The following is a 10,760-nucleotide window of genomic DNA, read 5'->3' as shown; positions in this document are numbered from 1 at the left end:
GAGTGACTAGGAGCAGCGGAGCCTCCCGTCCCTCCCACATCCAACATATGAGCTTCACAGAAAAACAGAAATAACAGGTCCACAAAATACAACAGCTAGAATTACAAAAGTCCACTCATCCAAGGGCTGCGGGAGGCAGGCAGGGGAAGTGGGAGGGGAAATTGCTCAGGGGGAAAGGGTATTCAAGTCAGTCCAGGCATGGGGCTGGCAAACGCTAGAAAAGAGCTGCAGGAAAACCTGTGGCCCTTTCAGACTCACTGGTGTTTAAAATCTATACTGGTGCCAGGAAGATTCTGCCTTACATGCACCAGAGAGAAAAACCCGGATTCCTCAGAGAGAAGGGAATGCGGGCAGGGCCCTTGGCAGGGGGACCCTGCCTCCCTTGGGAGGGGCTGGAGGGGAGCCAGGCATCCTCCCAGCCCAGCCAGCCCCTCTGGGTGGCGGGCGACCCCCTCCACGGCCCGCAGCAGCCTTCAGTTTGGCAGGAGATGGTGCAGAGGGGAGTTTTTCCGCAGAAGTGGAGCTTCTTAGGGCCGCTCCCAGGTAGACCAGCTTGTGGAAGAGGCTGTTGCTTAAGAAAACCACCAAGGAGAAGTGGAGCACCTGGAAAAGCTATGCTTTGCCGGGGTCTTTGCTTCACTGGCGCTGATGATGAATAAAGGAAAGAGGACAGAGAAGAAGATCCACTGACAACGTGGGAGGACTGCTTTGTTGGGAGGAAAGACAGGGGCAAACCAATCCAAAGTGGCAAGGCCAGTTCCTTTCTACGTCTGATAGCTGCGAGTGCATTTCAATTCCTGCAGGAGGAAGAGGGCCTGAAGCAAAAGGTTGAAGAGCATTGTCAGCAATGCCAGGGAACGGGGAAGGCCTCGTCGCAGATAGCTCGGATAGCTCGAGTGTCAGGTCAGCTATGTCCTGAAACCAAATCACACCGAAGACTTTACTGAGCACAGAGAGGGGGAGCACCCAGACAGCACTGAAAACTGAGGTTAGGAAGAACCCCAGCCACCAGCAGACATCTCCAGGTAGTGACAGATCACCAGTATGGATCAGCTAGATCACCAGTATGGATCACCCAGATCACCAGTCTGGGCTGTTACTGACTGAGGACAGGAATAAACACTCGATAGAACAAGAGGAGCGGGAACCAGACAACTCCACCTTCCAAGCGCAGCACTGAAAAACTCTGCCAACAGCACGCGGCTCACCCCCACCTGCTTCCCCGTGAGCTCTGGGCTCTCCTCTGAGCCAGGACACCGCTTGCCCTTCTTTAATGCTGCTTCCCTCTCTTATGCTGAATTCGAGCATCCAGCTTGGAGAGGGCACAGACCCCCAGATGGCGTCTTTGATTCCCCTGACAAGGTCCTGAGGAAAGGTTTGACCCTGTCCTCCATCTCGTTACCGCCCAAACTATCAGCGACACGAGGGAAAGAGCAGTGTCCCCAGACCTTCCTTCGGGAAGGACAGCGCAGATTCGCCGGCTCCAGCCCGGCCGAGCCCCCGCGGCCCGCCGCCTCTCCGAGGCCTCCGCGCCCGCTGCCCGTCTGCCGGGCGCCGCGCGGGGCGCCCCCTTCCTGCCTGACCTCCAGGGAGCCTTTCTGCGCAGTGTCGAGGGGAGGTCTCCCGACTGAGGATGAGAAACGTCCTCTATCTGTGTGGGGCGCAGCCTCCGCCCAGAACTGTCCTGCTATTTTCTTCTTGGAGTATCTTGTTTTCTTCTAAACAACTGGAAGCCAGAGACATCAAGTCTTCCACACACAGCCAAAAGTAACTGTCACAAAACTGATTCAATAGAAGCGTGAAATGGGCTCACTTGATTTTCTTTGCTTTCATGACTTGCCTTTCTTGTAACATCTTTTAATGTCCTAATTTATTTATCCTAATTATGAATTTCTTCATTTATTTATTGAGCACTCATTATCTGCTGGTATTAAAACATCTTAGAAAATATTAAAACTAATTTTACTGGCTTATTTTAGGCTGTGCTAGTTCCTCACTGCTGCATGAGCTTTTCTCTAGTTGCAGTGTGTGGCCTTCTCACTGAGGTGGCTCCTCTTGCTGTGGAACGCAGGCTCCAGGTGCACAGGCTGCCATACTTGCAGCATGCGGGCGCAGTAGTTCCGACTTGCAGTTTCCAGGGCACAACGGCTTCAGGAGCTGCGGCACGCGGGCTCTGGAGCACAGGCTCAGTAGTTTTGCCGCCCGGGCTTTGTTCCTCCAAGGCATGTGGGGTCTTCCCGGATCAGGGATCGAACCTGTGTCTCCTATATTGGCAGGTGTATTCTTCACCCCGAAGCCACCAGGGGAGCCCAGAAAATATTTTGATATTATTTGTTTATTTCATTACTTGTTTACTTACTTACAAATGAATATCTATCCATTCTTTTAAGTGTCAAGCTAGGTACTGGTGTTGCACTAACAAACAAGATAAATATATCTATAGTCCAAGAGTGTGGTCTGTAAATCGATGTGTTGCCTTCCCCCAGGATATCTGCTTTTAAACGTTCTCAGATTGCAGAATAAAAGACTGAACTGTAGGATATTTTAAAAAACCTTTCTCTAGCCTCTTATATGTGTTTGGGGCCTGAGGATTAAACAGATTAATGGACAACAAGTGGGGAAAACGGGGGCAGGGGGATAAATTGGGAAACCAGGATTGATATAGATATATATATACTACTATGTTTAAAACTGGCTTCCCAGATGGCACTAGTGGTAAAGAACCTGCCTGCCAAGGCAGGAGATTTAAGAGATGCGGGTTCGATCCCTGGGTCAGGAAGATCCCCTGGAGGAGGAAATGGCAACTCACTCTAGTATTCTTGCCTGGAGAATCCTAAGGACAGAAGAGCATGGCGGGTTATTGTCCATAGGGTCACCAAGAGTCGGACATGACTGAAGCGACTTAGCACATGCATAAAATAAGTAACTAATGAGAACCTATTGTATAGTACAGGGGAAAAAAAGAAGATACAATCTGTTTGTAAGACATATATTAAGTTCACCTTAAAAATGCATCTCTGACAAAACGAGTTCTCACAAAATATGGTCCACTGGAGAAGGGTACGGCAAACCACTTCAGTATTCCTGCCTTCAGAACCCCATGAACAGTATGAAAAGGCAAAAAGGTATGGCACTGAAAGATGAACTCCCCAGGTGGGTAGGTGCCCAAAATGCTACTGCAGATGAGTGGAGAAATAACTCCAGAAAGAATGAAGAGATGGAGCCAAAGCAAAAACAACACCCAGTTGTGGATGTGACTGGTAATGGAAGTAAAGTCCGATGCTGTAAAGAGCAATATTGCATAGAAACCAGGAATGTTAGGTCCATGAGTCAAGGCAAATTGGAAGTGGTCAAACAGTAGATGGCAAGAGTGAACATCGACATTTTAGGAATCAGTGAACTAAAATGGACTGGGAAGAGTGAATTTAACTCAGATGACCATTATATCTACTACTGTGGGCAAGAATCCCTTAGAAGAAAGGGAGTAGCCATCATAGTCAACAAAAGAGTCTGAAATGCAGTACTTGGATGCAATCTCAAAAACGACAGAATGATCTCTGTTCACTTCCAAGGCAAACCATTCAATATCACAGTAATCCAAGTCTATGCCCCAACCAGTAATGCAGAAGAAGCTGAAGCTGAATAGTTCTATGAAGACTTACAAGACTTTCTAGAACTAACACCCCCAAAAGATGTCTTTTTCATTATAGGGGACTGGAATGCAAAAGTAGGAAGTCAAGAGATAACTGGAGTAACAAGCAAATTTGGCCTTGGAGGACAAAATGAAGCAGGTCAAAGGCTTATAGAGTTTTGCCAAGAGAACACACTGGTCATAGCAAACACCCTCTTCCAACAACATAAGAGAAGACTCTACACATGGACATCACCAGATGGTGAATACCAAAATCAGATTGACTATATTCTTTGCAGCCAAAGATGGAGAAGCTCTATACAGTCAGCAAAAACAAGACCAGGAGCTGACTGTGGCTCAGACATGAACTCCTTATTGCCAAATTCAGACTTAAATTGAAGAAAGTAGGGAAAACCACTAGATCATTCAGGTATGACCTAAATCAAATCCCTTACGATTATACAGTGGAAGTGACAAATAGATTCAGGGGTTTAGATCTGATAGACAGAATGCCTGAAAAACTGTGTATGGAGATTCATGACATTCTACAGGAAGCATTGATCGAGACTATCCCCAAGAAAAAGAAATGCAAAAAAGCAAAATTGCTGTCTGAGGAGACCTTACAAATAGCTGAGAAAAGAAGAGAAGCTAAAGGCAAAGGAGAAAAGGAAAGATATACCCGTTTCAACACAGAGTTCCAAAGAATAGCAAGGAGAGATAAGAAAGCCTTCCTCAGTGATCAGTGCAAAGAAATAGAAGAAAACAATAGAATGGGAAAGACTAGAGATCTCTTCAAGAAAATCAGAGATACCAAAGGAATATTTCATGCAAAGATGGGCTCAATAAAGGACAGGAATGGTATGGTGTACAGAAGCAGAAGATATTAAGAAGAGGTGGCAAGAATACACAGAACTGTACAAAAAAGATCTTCATGACCCAGATAACCACAATGGTGTGATCACTCACCTAGAGCCAGACATAATGGAATGTGAAGTCAAGTGGTCCTTAGGAAGTCTCACTATGAACAAAGCTAGTGGATGTGATGGAATTCTGGTTGAACTATTTCAAATCCTAAAAAATGATGCTGTGAAAGTGCTGCATACAATACACCAGCAAATTTGGAAAACTCAGCAGTGGCCACAGGACTGGAAAAATTCAGTTTTCATTCCAGTCCCAAAGAAAGGCAATGCCAAAGATTGTTTAAACTACCACACAATTGCACTCATCTCACAGGCTAGCAAAGTTATGCTCAAATTCCTCCAAGCCAGGCTTCAACATGACATGAACCATGAAATTCCAGATGTTCAAGCTGAATTTAGAAAAGACAGAGGAACCAGAGTTCAAATTGCCAACATCTGTTGGATCACTGAAAAAACAAGAGAGTTCCAGAAAAACATCTATTTCTGCTTTATTGACTATGCCAAAGCCTTTGACTGTGTGGATCACAATAAACTGTAGAAGATTCTTCAAGAGATGGGAATATCAGACCACCTTACCTGCCTCCTGAGAAATCTGTATGCAGGTCAAGAAGCAACAGTTAGAACTGGACATGGAGCAACATACTGGTTCCAAACCAGGTAAGGAGTATGTCAAGGCTGTTTATTGTCACCCTGCTTATTTAACCTATATGCAGAGTACATTATGCAAAATGCTGTGCAGGATGAAGCACAAGCTGGAATCAAGATCACTGGGAGAAATATCAATGACCTCAGATATGCAGATGACCCCACCCTTATGGCAGAAAGCGAAGAGGAGCTAAAGAGCCTCTTGATGAAAGTGAAAGAAGAGAGTGAAAAAGTTTGCTTAAGACTTAACATTCAGACAACTAAGATTATGGTATGTGGTCCCATCACTTCATGGCAAATAGACGAATCAATGGAAACAGTGAGAGACTTTATTTGTTTGGGCTCCAAAATCACTGCAGTTGGTGACTACAGCCATGAAATTAAAAGACGTTTGCTCCTTGGAAGAAGTGCTATGACCAACCGAGACAACATATTAAAAAGCAGAGATATTACTTTGTCAACAAATGTCTGTCTAGTCAAAGCTATGGTTTTTCTGGTAGTCATGTATGGATGTGAAGAATTGATGCTTTTAAACTGTGGTGTTGGAGAAGACTCTTGAGAGTTCCTTGGACTGCAAAGAGATCCAACTAGTCCATCCTAAAAGAAATCAGTCCTGAATATTCATTGGAAGGACTGGTGCTGAAGCTGAAACTCCAATATTTTGGCCTCCTGATGCGAAGAACTAACTCATTGGAAAAGCCCCTGAAAGGGTAAAGATTGAAGGCAGGAGAAGGGGATGACAGAGGATGAGATGGTTGGATGGCATCACCGACTCTATGGACATGAGTTTGAGCAAGCTCCAGGAGTTGGTGATGGACAGGGACGCCTGGCGTGCTGCAGTCCATGGGGTTGCAAAGAGTCGGACATGACTGAGCAACTGAAGTGAACTGAATTGAAAAATGCATTTCAGTATACTCTAGGTGCAGACAAATACTGTTTGATTCCACTTATATGAACAGTCAGATTCATAGAGTCAGAAAGGACATTGGTAGGTGCCAGGGTTTCAGGGGTTGGGAGTGGGACTGGGGGAAGGGGACTTGGTGTTTAGTGGGGACAGAGTTTCTGTTTAGAAAAATGAAAAATTCAGCAGATGAATGAAGGTGTATTATGTGACTTTTACCACAATATCTTTATATCATTTTAAAAAAGACAGATTAAGAGGAGAAAAGTCACACACAAATTTTATTTGATAGTAATATTTTATTTTTTACACACATAGAGATCGTCACAGAAAAATGAAGACTCAAAGAGGCAGTTAAACCTTGGGGCTTATATACTGCTGTATCAAAGGGCAATATATTTATAGAAAAATGACAAGACAAGGGCAATAAATCATGGAAAGATAAATATTTGAAAGTGAAAATTGCTCAGTCGTATTTGACTGTTTGTGACTGCATGGACTATACAGTCCATGGAATTTTCCAGGCCAGAATACTGGAGTAGGTAGCCTTTCCCTTCTCCAGGGGATCTTCCCAACCCAGGAATCGAACTGAGGGCTCCTGCATTGCAGGCAGATTCTTTACCAGCTGAGCCACAAGGGAAGCTGGGGAAAACTAATGGAAGATGGGTGTTATTTTAGCAAGACTTGTTTGTGCAGACCCATCTTGGGGGTGAATTTCTGTCTCCTCCTGGCTGTTCTCCTGGTGTGGAAGAGAGGAAGGAGAAAATGTTCACAAAGGAAACTTTTTAGTCAGCTTTCAGGCAGGTAGGGTGAGGGCAAAGAGCTGTTTCTGAATTTGCCTCTACTTAACTTGCTTAGCTCAGGAATAATCTCTATGCCAAAGTGGCACATTTTAGGGTATCATATTCTGATCCCTTTCAGTACCTTATTAAAGGACCTTTATATTAAAGGGGTGAGGGTACTGAGGCCCAGAGACAGAATCCCTGGGGACCACATCCCATCTGGATGAAGGAGGGAAGGTGGAGGCTTGAAGGGCTTTCTTTCGGGATCAAGGTACTGGTCATCTGCACAGCATCTGCACGGCATACTCTCCAGTCAACCCTTTTGCATTGGTTTCATCTAAGCCATTGAACTTGCCTTCTGTTAATTAGGTTTTAATTTGGGCTTCTAGTCATTGAAATCCCTGTCTTCATCCCCATGTTATGTTCGTCCCTTTCTGTTTCTCCGTCTTCCTTACCCCTCAACCCCCTGACCTGCTGGAACTGATTTCCCTGGGCTGTGAGCTTTCCTGTTGATTATAAATGTAGGTGAAAAGACGGCCTTGGAGACATCAAATCTGCACTCCTCAGTCCATACCTCCGTGACCTTGGGCAAGTTACATAATTTTCTAAACCGCTGTTTCCTCAGCTCCCTTGTTGTTGTTCAGTTGCTCAGTTGTGTCCGACTGTTTGCGACCCTGTGGACTGCAGCACACCAGGCCTCCCTGTCCATCACCAACTCCCAGAGCTTGCTCAAACTCATGTCCATTGAGTCGGTGATGCCATCCAACCATCTCATCCTCTGTCTCCCCTTCTCCTCCTGCCCTCAGTCTTCCCCAGCATCAGTCTTTTCCAGTGAGTCAGCTCTTTGCATCAGGTGGCCAAAGTATTGGAGTTTCAGCTTCAGCATCAATCCTTCCAATGAATATTCAGGACATTTCTTTTAGGATTGATTGGCTTGATCTCCCTGCAATCCAAGGGACTCTCAACAGTCTTCTCCAATACTACAGTTCAAAAGCATCAATTCTTCACTGCTCAGCCTTCTTTATGGTCCAACTCTCACATCCATACATGACTACTAGGGAAACCATAGCTTTGACTATATAGACCTTTGTTGACAAAGTAATGTCTCTGCTTTTTAATATGCCTCTAGGTTTGTCATAGCTTTTCTTCCCAGGAGCAAGCATCTTTTAATTTTGTGGCTGTAGTCACCATCTGCCATGATTTTGGAGCCCAAGAAAATAAAGTCTCTCACTGTTTCCATTGTTTCCCCATCTATTTGCCATGAAGTGATGGATGGGACCCAATGCCATGATCTTAGCTTTTTGAATGTTGGGTTTTAAGTCAGCCTTTTCACTCTCCTCTTTCACCTTCATTAAGAGGCTCTTTAGTTCTTCTTCACTTTCTGCCATAAGGGTGGTGCCATCTGCATATCTGAGGTTATTGATATTTCTCCCGGCAATCTTGATTCCAGCTTGTGCTTCATCCAGCCCGGCATTTTGCATGATGTACTCTGCATATAAGTTAAATAAGCAGGGTGACAATATACAGCCTTAACATAACTCCTTTCCCAATTTAGAACCAGTCTTGTCCCATGTCCAATTCTAACTGTTGCTTCCTGACCTGCATACAGATTTCTCAGGAGGCAGGTCAGGTGGTCTGGTGTTCCCATCTTTTGAAGAATTTTCCACAGTTTGTTGCGATCCACACAGTCGAAGGCTTTATTGTAGTCAATCAAGCAGAAGTAGATGCTTTTTTGGAACTCTCTTGCTGTTTCTATGATCCAACAGATATTGGCAATTTGATCTCTGGTTCCTCTGTCTTCTAAATCTAACTTGAACATCTGGAAGTTCTCAGTTCACATATGCTTGAAGCCTAGCTTGGAGAATTTTGAGCACTCCTTTGCCGGCTATAAAAGAGGGCTAATAACAGCTGCCCAAAGTCTCTGTGAGAATTCTATGTATTGAGAAACTCTCGGTGACTAACAACTAATATTTATTGAATATTTATGGAATAGCAGGCATTTTTCTAAATAACTGAAGTATCTTTATCTCAGTAAATCATTAAAACAAGACTGTAAGTAGAAATCATTCTTATTCTACTTTTATAGAGGAGGGGAGAGAAGGGAGAGAACCTAAATATGGTTATTTAGGTGCTAGAGCTGTTTGGGACTCACTCTGTCAGGCTCCAGAGCTCTGGTTTGTAACCTCTATCTTACTGGCAGCCAGCCCAACCGCATTTTCTCTCATTTTTTGAGTGTCCTCAATCTTGCCTAGGGCTTCCCTGGTGGCTCAGTGGTAAAGAATTTGCCTTCTAGTGCAGGAGACACAGGCTCGTTCCCTGGGTCGGAAAGATTCTCTGGAGGAGGACATGGCAACCACTGCAGTATTCTTGCCTGGAGAATCCCATGGATAGAGGAGCCTGGTGGGCTATAGTCCATGGGGTTGCAGAGTCGGACAGGATTGAACGACTGAGTCCTGTCACACACACACACACACACACACACACACACACACACACACACACACACACACACTGCTTGTCTACTGGTCCTCTCTGCTGACCCCTACTGGACACCACACAACAGCGCCAGTCGTCGCTTGGGCAGTTGAGGACGTGCTTTCATAAAGTCTGTGAGGGACGAGACTCGGTGGGAACCAGCTCCTTAGGAGCCCCTCCCCCTGCCCTATTGCATCACACCCGCAACCATCCAGCAGTATCTGCCCATAGGTCTCACCAGCTGCAGAAACTCTGAGTCTCTGGAAAGCAAACACCAAAGTTCATGGGGTCTGGCATTCAGATCCTTCTCTTCCAGATTTGACCCAACCCCCAGATTAGTCACATAAACAATGCAGCAAAACTGATTTGATGAGTGATTTTCAGGCTTCGGTTTGTTTTCTCTCCTGATAGCTGTCCTCATGTAGGCGAAAAGTGAAAGTGTTAGTCCTTCAGTCTGACTCTTTGTGACCGCATGGACTGTAGCCTGCCAGGTTCCTCTGTCCATGGGATTCTCCAGGCAAGAATACTGGAGTGGGTTACCATTCCCGTCTCCAGGGAATCTTCCTAACCCAGGGAATGAACCCACATCCTGCATTGACAGGCGGGTTCTTTACCACTAGTGTCACCTGGGACTTTGAAATCACACAGTTGGAATCCCAGCAACACCACTTCCTTGTGCATTGAAGAGTCACTTAATCTTGCTGGGTTTCCTTCTGTATGACATGGACTAGGGGCTGGGGAGAGGGTCGAATGACAGGATATGTGAACAGCAGCTTGACTGGTGCCGCACTTGGCACTCAACAAAGGGGGGTTATTTACTTAACTGACACTCATAGAGGCCTTACTATGTGTCAGCCTCTATTCCACTTGCTTTGCAAATATTAACCCACTAGTTCTCAGGACAGTCTTATGAGGTGGTACTCTTTATTATATCTGGGTGGAATAGTGCATGCAGTGATTTCTAAAGTCCTTTCCAACTCTGAGAGTCTATGACCCGGATCCTGTCACGGTGATGCTAATAACAGATCCAGCCAGCCAGCTCTTTGTGACTAGAACTGATGCTTGAGGGACTGCCTGATTATATTGTCTCAGTTTTCCTGATCCTAGGGGTCACGCATTTAGATGAATGTACCCCTCAAGTCTCACCCAGCTCAGCACCATTTTCTCCCTTACAGACATGTCCATTAACAAAATTTTCCAGCATCTTCGAAAGTATACTCTGCCTGCCTGGCAAATGTTATGCGTTCCCCCTCTTCCTCCTCCTCCTCCTTCTCTGGTCATAATTAATTACTATCATGTATTTAATACTTATCTATACCAAGATCCATGTTAAACTTCACACATGTATGTGTAATATATGCACACACCTACATACACACATGTTGGAGCAGGAGAGTGACAGGAAC

At 45.2% G+C, this 10,760-nt stretch overlaps 1 pseudogene; it reads right to left on the bottom strand.

The window, feature by feature from the left end:
• Positions 1 to 330: 330 nt before the first annotated feature.
• On the bottom strand, positions 331 to 2,226 carry LOC145522450 (etoposide-induced protein 2.4 homolog pseudogene; annotated as a pseudogene).
• Positions 2,227 to 10,760: the final 8,534 nt, after the last annotated feature.

Source organism: Giraffa tippelskirchi, chromosome 10 (genome assembly GCF_054371585.1).
Source record: "Giraffa tippelskirchi isolate mGirTip1 chromosome 10, T2T-mGirTip1v1.2.pri, whole genome shotgun sequence".
NCBI lineage: Eukaryota > Metazoa > Chordata > Mammalia > Artiodactyla > Giraffidae > Giraffa > Giraffa tippelskirchi.
This window is presented reverse-complemented; position numbering and strand designations above follow the sequence as displayed.